Source organism: Acomys minous, assembly GCF_964271855.1.
Source record: "Acomys minous genome assembly, chromosome: 3".
Taxonomy (NCBI): Eukaryota; Metazoa; Chordata; class Mammalia; order Rodentia; family Muridae; genus Acomys; species Acomys minous.
Genome location: NC_140485.1, coordinates 32,858,865 through 32,868,042, shown reverse-complemented (window position 1 = coordinate 32,868,042; position 9,178 = coordinate 32,858,865). Strand labels below are relative to the sequence as shown.

Sequence of the window (9,178 nt, the reverse complement as noted above, 5' to 3'; positions counted from 1 at the left end):
TTCTGGTCTTTGGGCAACTCCTGCAGCTTAAGCCGGTAAAAGTTAGGGGTCACTCAGAGGTCGGTGCCAGCTGGGGGCGGCCTTTGCAGCCAAAGCAGGGACACCCAGGGCAGTGGATAAGCTAACTGCCAACCATAAACTCAGCCACCTTTCAACCCACTCAAAAGCCAGCCTCAGGTCCACATGGTTGATATTAGGGCCCGGGAAACGGTTTCAAATCAGGTGGTTGCTGATCCCCAGGAATGTAAGGAGCAGCGGTTATTTTGTCTAAGAAGCCTGGATCTAATTTTGTTGAAAATCCAAAAATAAGTGCCTACTTCATGTTACTTTAATGTTTAATAATGCCCATCAAATATTCATGTACAAACAGAGCAAGACAATAAGAAATCTCCTTTATTTCTCCAAATTTAATAAAAACAAAACAATTTTCCACCATTTGCGAGTTACCCTTGTCCCCATGCTTTTAATGATGGAGTCTCCCTACACGGATGAACAACTCCTGGGAAAGATTCAGCGGCCTTGCGTTAAGCTGGGGAGGGGACGGTGGCAGGGAGCGCACAGCTAGCTGGTCCTTCCAAACGTTCTCTCTTGATAACATTTGTTTTGCAGCATCTCTACTTCCAAATCATAAGCATACGGTCAACTTAATGATGGATGGGCGATTTAATGATGAATGCGTCCACGTGGGGCTTCAGGCAGGGCCTGAAAGTTCACTCTCTGCAGAGTTCTCAAGCACTGGCAGTTAAGTCCCTCGGAGGACAGTCAGCCCACACAGCCTCCTGTGAGTCTTCTGGGAAGAATACAGTCAGGCTGATGGATAGTGAACGGCCAGGAGCAAAAAACAAAAGGAGGCTTTTGCATATGCTGTCTGCAAAACAGTGAACTTCTTTAGGACTTCGGAAAGGATGTCTCAGTTGTCAAAAAAAAAAAAAAAAAAAAAAAAGTTCCACCCCGTCCCCTTTGGCTTCCGGGAGAGAAGTGCTAGGCTAACCCTGAGTACAGATAGCTGGAAAAGGAAAGTGGAAGCTATGTGTTTACCCCTCACCTGTCCCCCTGAAACCTTGTCAGCCAGATCACAAAGGATTTCAGAAACAACTGTCCAGTCAGTTCCAGGAACTTATCTGCACCAGAGCAGAGGCTTCTCCTTGTAGCTTCATTTAAGACCAAGAGATGCCCAGAGCAGCCTCCTTCAGTCAGTCCTTTCATGCAATCCTCTTGCCTGGCGGCCTGTTGTTTTGGTTTTGTTTTCTTTTGTAGGTTATAACCCTTTAGGTGAAACGTGTTACTATCTTTGCCCCCACCCCTGTCTGTGAGTTTCCTTCTTCTTATTTCTTTATTTTTACATCTGGAGATTGCGCCCTGATTTAGGCTTTCACCTCCCTCAGATGCTCCCTCACTCACAGGGCTGCAAGGCATCACGGCTCTTAGCTCTCAGCAGGCGAACTCCACACTGTCTTCAAACAAATAATTACTGGGAAGGTTAGAGGTTCACTCAAAGGTCATTTCTTTGGATACTCATCAGAATGTTTACATTAGTAAAAATGGGGGTCCTCTCAAAAGGTTGTTCAATGGGGGCGATCCAACAATACCGAACATTTAGAAAAAAGCGTTCTGTGTGCTAGCAGGTCTTTATAGAAAACACTGAACTTGGCAATGTGACTCCAGTGTCACATTTTCAGCTAGTTTCCATGGTGTGGACTGCCTGTTCCCTAGCAGTTAGAGTAGTGGCCTGTCGTTGCTCAGTGCTCCTAAGAAGGCTGAAAGAAAGAATCCCCTGCAGGCTTTCATGGGGAGGGGGATGCTTTCGCAGAGGGTAGGGGAGACTCCACGCAACCTCTGTGAAGTTTCAGTCTCAGGGTTTTGGGTCCCAATCCGGCTTCATGATTCCAACGCATTCTTTCAAATCATAGGGGATTTGGAAAACATATGCGCCCCTGTTTTTTTGCTGTTGTTGTTGTTTTCCACCCAGAAATCTCTGCACATACAACTCCTGCCAATTGTCAACTGGCCTTATCTCAGAATAGCCTATTAATATCATAGATGTTAGTATTAAAATTAAGAATATGTTCACTTTATGAAAACTTGTGATCTTAAAGATTAAAATGATGACTCTCCCTTCCCCTCACTCTGATGGTTCATCGGCCACCACTCTTTAGAGAACACAAAATGGAGCCATTTAATTTGGAGATTGAAAAAAAAAATCAAATGAGGAATGATTTTTTTATTCCGTTAATTCCCAATATGAAATTCCCCAAGATGATATGGTGTGAATTCTTTTCACTTCCTCTGATTATATTTTAAGAATGACCTTTCCTTTATACAGATAATAAATATAATACTAAGTTTTCATTCTCCTTAAACTCTGAAGCATCTAAGTTGAAAAATTGATCTTTCAAGGCCAGTACTCAATTCATATGGAAAAATGCAACTTCCTGGTTCAAAGACAAAAGAATTGTTTTTCAAAGGCTCAAAAGGTTTCTTGGATATTAAATGGGTCTCACAAAATAACATTTTGATGAGTTAAGTGTAAATGAATCAGACACATATGGATTAAGTTATCCCTGCATTTCACACGGGTTTAAAAAATAAGGGGAAAAGAGGGTCTTGGCAAAAAACATTTTGGACTTTGCCAAACCCAAAACATTTGAAAAATTGCTGAAGACATCCAACTAACCAAAATGCAGCAAGCTGCACCCAACTTTAATGAAAACCCCCACAAGTGATTTCCAATCCAAAGACTGTTAGGTTTTTTTCATCTGTATCTGATATTAAAAAAGAAAGAAAAAAACAACTTACTAAGTTTTAATGTCATCCCAGAATGGTTTTCAAGTTGCAGGCATCAATATACTTCTTTATTAGCACAAACAATTTAACCTTAAGTTACAAAGTCTCCTTAGATGTTAGACAGGTCTTTTAAAAACACTGAATTTTTGTATAACTTCTGTGGAAAATGCATTAATAAGTCTAGTGTCTTCTCCAGATTTCCCTTAGAAAAAAAAAATCTTCACCAGCCTCATTGTGACTTTTTTAAGGGCTACAGATAATTGCATTAGTGACTCCCTAGGGGACGAGTACCCCAAAGTACACTAGTTCCATTGATTTGTATTGAGCATGAAGTTAGTGCCCAGGCTCACACAAAAGCTTCCAAGAGAGTCTCGTGAGACTGTTTGCATCTCTAAATGTTACTTAAATAAAAAGTGCATTAATATGTATGCTCCTTCAAACTTATATACTAAGACTCAGCTCAAAATAACTTAATTATAGAAATAAATTTAGTGACTTTTCAAGAATCAAGAGGCTTTTCTAAGATAGTTCAGAGATTAACAACAACAACAATAACAAACAACAAAACAAAAACCCCAGTATATTCAAAGAAATGTACTCCAGACTGGGGTGGGGGTGGGGGTGCGGGTGGGGGTGGGGGTGGGGGTGGGGTTGTAACTGAAGCCTCACTTTACTTTTGCTGGAGGGACCTTCTGGAGACCACCAGCCACCATCTCAGGAAAATCCAAATATTTCAGCTTTGCATTCTTCTACCCCCCAACCCCCACCACCACCTGAAATCTGACCACTGAGTTTCCTTTTAAAGACTTTTCACTCCAAAGCACAGCTCAACTTGATGGAGTAAACTCAGGTGTCACTCTTGATCGTTGCTTGGTTCCCCCACCCCTTTCTGATGACTGATAAATCCCTTCTTTCTGGTTCACTAACTTCTTGCCACACCTGGTAACCCACGCCTTCAGGCAGCATTCCTTTTGTTAGAAAGCACAGGTCTCTCTCGAGCTCGGAGGTTGCTTGGAAAGCAGCCAGCCCTCCTAAATACTCTGAGCATGGCTGGATTTGAAGCTCTCGCTTGGATTGGTGTTGTCAAGGAAGAGGCTTGAACTGTTGACAAGGGATCATATCAATTTAGAAAAGGTGTAGTAGGGAGCTTGGTGACAGGGACCTGGTTGAAAAACAACAACAGCAAAAAGCTCTACTTTCCACTTTGCCCAGCAGCAGACTTGCCTACCAGCATGGCTCCTGCCACAGACTGAAGTAAGGCTTTGGCCCTGGGAAATCTGTTAGCCGTTTTATTATTTTTTTTCTTAATATTAAAACATACACACACACACTTTATTCTGTGTGCTAGTCTCATGCGGGATCAACAAGTTAGTCAGGTTTAAACGAACTGCATATCCACGGTTTTCACTAGTGTTTGGACACGGTACCTTTTCCCAAAGACAACCTTGAGCAAAGTGAGGGAAATGAATGAGATTCATGTATGACTCTAGGACTCATTCGCAGATCATAATTAATGTCCCTAAGTTACAGTGTAATTATAACTGGATAGACTATTAGATTTGCCCACACCTGTGAAAACATGTGAAATAAATACCCATACACTTAGAATATGAAAACATGATGTTAGTGTGGAAGCATGAACACTCTGCAGCCTTATGAATGTTCGCTGAGCTGGGAGACTGTTCATGCTGACATGAAAGGCCCAGGGCAAAGTTACCACAAGGGAGACGGTTCCATAGTTATCATCAGCAGGCCGCCATTGGTTTATCCAACTCTCCCCTAAAGTTCTATGAACCTATACAGCATATTCACTAAAATACTCAACTCTGAGCATGGCCGTCCTATGTACTATCCTACATGGCAAGCCTTTGCACAGAGAAACACAACAATAAACTTGGAAGGGCTTGTGCTCCCTATAACTTCCCCAAGCCTCACTAGGTTTCCCATCGGCCAACTAGGGGAAAAACTGGGCCAGGGTTGTTTTGAGGACTGACGGAGATTGTGTACGTAAAGTTCTTGGCATACTGCCTAGCACATAGAAAGGGCTCCTTTAAATGTTAGCCTATGTCCAGTCACACCTAATCAGTGTTCCTAAAAAGCTCTGTTCTCTTATAGATAATAATTAAGAATAGATAGATGAGTCCTAAAAATATCCATACTAGGCCGATAACAGGATGACAATGTGGTTTGGTTTTACAAGTAGCATGTGCTTGTGTGGTAGGGGCTTTGTAGAGATCAAGAGTTTAGTATGAATATGTAACTGTGTGTGTGTGTGTGTGTGTGTGTGTGTGTGTGTGACTGTGTGAGTGTGTGACTGTGTGTGAGCATGTGTATGTGTGAGTGTGTGTGTGACTGTGTGAGTGTGTGACTGTGTGTAAGCATGTGAGTGTGTGAGTGTGTGAGTGTGTGAGTGTGTGTGTGTGTGTGTGTGTGTGTGTGTGTGTGTGTGTGTGTGTGAGACTTCAGACACAGAGCAAGCACCTACTTGAAGGTGGGGTGGTAGAGTAGGCACATTTGCAACTACATTCTCTAAGTGACTCTTTAGCTTCTCCCTACCCTTAAGCTCTCAGGCTCAGAGGCTCAGAGGATCACAGTGTCGAGCTGACACTACTGTGCCCAGAGCTGCACTTGAAAGGGTCTCCAGATGACCTCTGCCTTGCAGTAAGTGCCATCCCACGTCTTAGTGCTCTGCTTGAGATCAGAGAGTTGCAGAGTTCAAGTTTTAATGGTGGCTACAAACATTGTATACACTATCTCTTTAAGTGCCTCAAATCTGAAGAGTCTTTTGATCACCTGCCTTGTGATTAAAGTGAACTTTAATCACATTTGTACACTTGTGTTTACTTTTTTGTTGTTTTGTTTTGTTTTTGCTTTGAACCAGAGTTTCTCTGTGTAGCCTTGGCTTTCCTGTACTTGCTTCGTAGACAAAGCTGGCCTTGAACTCACAGACATCACCTGTTCTGCCTCCCAGAATGCTGAGATTACAAGTGTGTGCCACCATGGCTGGCTAACAAACACGTTATAATAATTTGATTCATTTTATTCCATCTCTATCTCTTAAAGTAAAAGATGAAACAATAAAATGTTTTTTGTGAGCACTGAGGGTCCCTCAGGAGAGGATGACATACTCCTGTTTGCCTTTTTTCCATCTTCTTCTGTACTTTTTGAACTTTGATAATACATAGAATTATTTTATATTAAAAGAATTGTTACAGGTGATGGAGAAAAATGACTGAGATTTATATGGACTATAGTAGTCTTTTTATTTAATAAAAAGTATCTGAGGAATTTCCTCCTACACAGGGAATTATCTTTTATTTCTTTTTGGATGCTGAGCTACAACCAACATGGTTCCGTTAGCACACTCACACCCAGTGGCGTGTAACAAGCAGCCAAGCAGGTCTTGACGCTGAAGCATTCTTACTCTTAGAGAATTCCGTCAGGTTATGACATGTGGCTCTTTATCATGTGTTATAAATGTGATCTTTCAGAGCTACTTGAAAGCAAGGGAGGGGAAAACACTCCAACTTCCTCAGCTGTTCATGTCCAGGATCTTCCCTTGTCAAACAGAACACTGAGTCAACAGACATAAGCCAGAGCATATTATGTCATCCTGTCTATGACTCATTGCAGAGAGAAGTCAATGAGAAACCGAGTCACTTCAAATTCTTTTAACTGACCGACATTAAAGTTCCACATTTAGATACCTACCTGTACACCTTTGAGTGGCCCTGAAAGCCACTTTCTGCAGACATAGACGGTAGATCTGTAACTTCATGCAACTCCATCAGCCTACAACAAATTCCATACTGACCAGTTCCCAGCTCTGATGCATCTATCTGACAGGGGCTTTGAGACGCATCCAGTATCACCTGATAATCAGTTGTCCTCCTTTGCAGCCAGCTCCCATTATGTTCCAAGCATGTGCTAATTCACACTAAGATCTGATCCCAACACACCTTGTAATTTTTTTTTTTAAAGCATTCATGATCACTTTTGGCTGCAGTGTTATCTCGGATTCTGCTTCTCAATAGAAGTCACCTAAGAATTAACTGGCCAAAAACAGAATCCCACAGTTTAGCAATTATATATCTGAGATGTTGTTAGAGGTCAAGGTGCACTCCCATGTCCTGTGCTATGGCTAGGTCTCTGATTAGCTTGTCATCTGCTTGGAAGAAGATGTAGGCTGATTCTCTCATACAGTGGAGCGGGCCAGCTGTTAGCTGCCTGTCAAGCCCTCAAGTGGACAAGAAGTCCAGGAGCAAAAATGTCATTCCTTTGATCTGGCAAGGAGCAGCTGCTGATTTATAGAGTGGGACTTTGTTCTTCCGTTCTATTTTACTTTCTTTCCTAAGGCAGAACCACAAAATCCAGGAGAAAAAAAAAGTGCCGTTCCCAGCAACATCAACAAGCTCTGACAACTACAACAGGGTTTTTCTTGGCCCTAACAAAGCTCTCAGGCTTTGACGCTCACCTTTCCCCCCTCCTCTTCCCCCCCACCTCTACCATTTTTTTTTTTTGCAAGCGGTAGTTATTGTTTAATTCAGCTTCTGTAAATGGAATGGATTGTGGCCAGCAAGCCTGGGGCATAAACACACCTGTATGAAAGAAGCCTTATTGTGGCAACCCTCTCCAAGCAAGCTCATATGAACCACACGTTCCTGAGTTCAGAAAGAATGCTCCATTTTTCCTGACAGCAAATTTTACCCTAAGTGAGTTTCTATTTTTGGTGTCACCAACCTATGGTGACCACATTTAAACCTTTCCCTCTCCAATGGCATGACACTCTTTCAATCAAAGAGAGTGAGAAAGGGGGGGAAAAAGGATTTATGCTCTTTTTTTTTCACCTGAAAGCAAACAAATGCATCAACAATGTTTATCTGCTATCTCTAATATCAATCACTGAAAGATGACTTAATGTCCAGAAAGGCTTTAGCAAATGCAATATCCAAGATGCCATAATGGTGACTTCATTATTACTGATTTATACTGACATGCATTTCCCTGAGTAACCTATAAGGGGAAAAAAACACCACCAACAAAATAAGCCATGTGCATTTTCTTGCTGAGACCTGGTTGCAAAGGTCTTCTTCTGTTCCCAATAGTAGTCCTATCTAGTCAGAGGTGGCCATCATCAGAGTAAGACATGGAGTACAGCATTGAGAAGCCATCACGACCTTGTCAGTTGTTTGACAGTGAGAAGTCAGCATCTCTTTGGACACCCACATGTGTATGTGTGTGTGTGTGTGTGTGTGTGTGTGTGTGTGTGTGTGTGTGTGCATGGCAATAAACTTTGCGAGGGACAAATTATTTAACACTATCTAGATTTTTCTGTGCTGCTCCAGAGGAAGGTGAATAAAAAATATGGATAGAGATTTATTTTTGTTAATTCTAGGCTATTTACACCTGCTCCTTCAGAGGTGGAAGGCTGGAATGGGGGGAGGGGCCATTACTAACATGGAGAGGAGAAAGCGTGTCTATACTCAGTCAGGCTCAGTTCTCTTGCCCTTCTCTCACCTTTGGTGTGTTCAGAGGGAATGGCCATTTATGTAGCTTGATTCCTGGCTTTATTTTTTAGCCAATCAAAATGTGTTGAGCACTAGCTTTCTCCTCCCTGTTCATTTGTATTCAGCAGCTGTGTCCTCTAGGGGTGTGTATGTGTCCCAGTAATTGGCTTTGTGGGTGGGGAGCTGAAAATGGGCTTCACACTATACTTGCCCATCTCTTTTCAACCCTGAAACAGTTATTAGGAATAATTTCAAGGGCCATAAAAATCTGTACATGTGTCACCATTGATAAGCCATCCACAGTCTGCAGTTATCCTAAACCAAATTTAATGACATATGGACAGCTTATGTAAATGCACCTAAACATTTGAAAATGCAAATCATGCCTTTTGAGATTTGTATTCTTCATATACACAAAAACTAAAAAAAAAAGTCACAATTTGAGAATACACAAGTTGTTATAAATAAACACCTATATCCAGTCAAGATGCAAGACAGGTTGCTCACCAGACATGGCAGTGCATAGATGCCTGCATTAGGGAATCACTAGGCAAGAGGAAGCAGGCAGACAGCAAATTCCAAACCAGTCTGGGCTACTGGGCTCAAGGCTATTAAGGGGCTGCAACTAAGATGTGTGGGACACGGCTCATTTGCTTAGTATGTGCAAGGTCTTGGGCTTGCTCTTCAACACCAGAAGAAAAGAAAAAAAATTAACCAAATTATCCAAACTGAACTGCGTTGATGGGAATAGAGCAGCTGAGATGGAGCAACACTCATGAGATGAGGTGAGAATGGAGCAGTAGTTGAACCACTGTGAAAGAACATTTAAAATCAAGGGATGGAGAGATGCCTCAGAAGTTAAGAGCACGGGCTGCTCTTCTAGAGGA

The 9,178-nt window shown here is 42.1% G+C and overlaps 1 protein-coding gene across 7 annotated transcripts in view; it reads right to left on the bottom strand.

The window, feature by feature from the left end:
• MEIS2 (Meis homeobox 2) overlaps positions 1 to 9,178 on the bottom strand; it is a 201,107-nt gene that overhangs the window by 6,239 nt on the left and 185,690 nt on the right. The window lies entirely within an intron of this gene.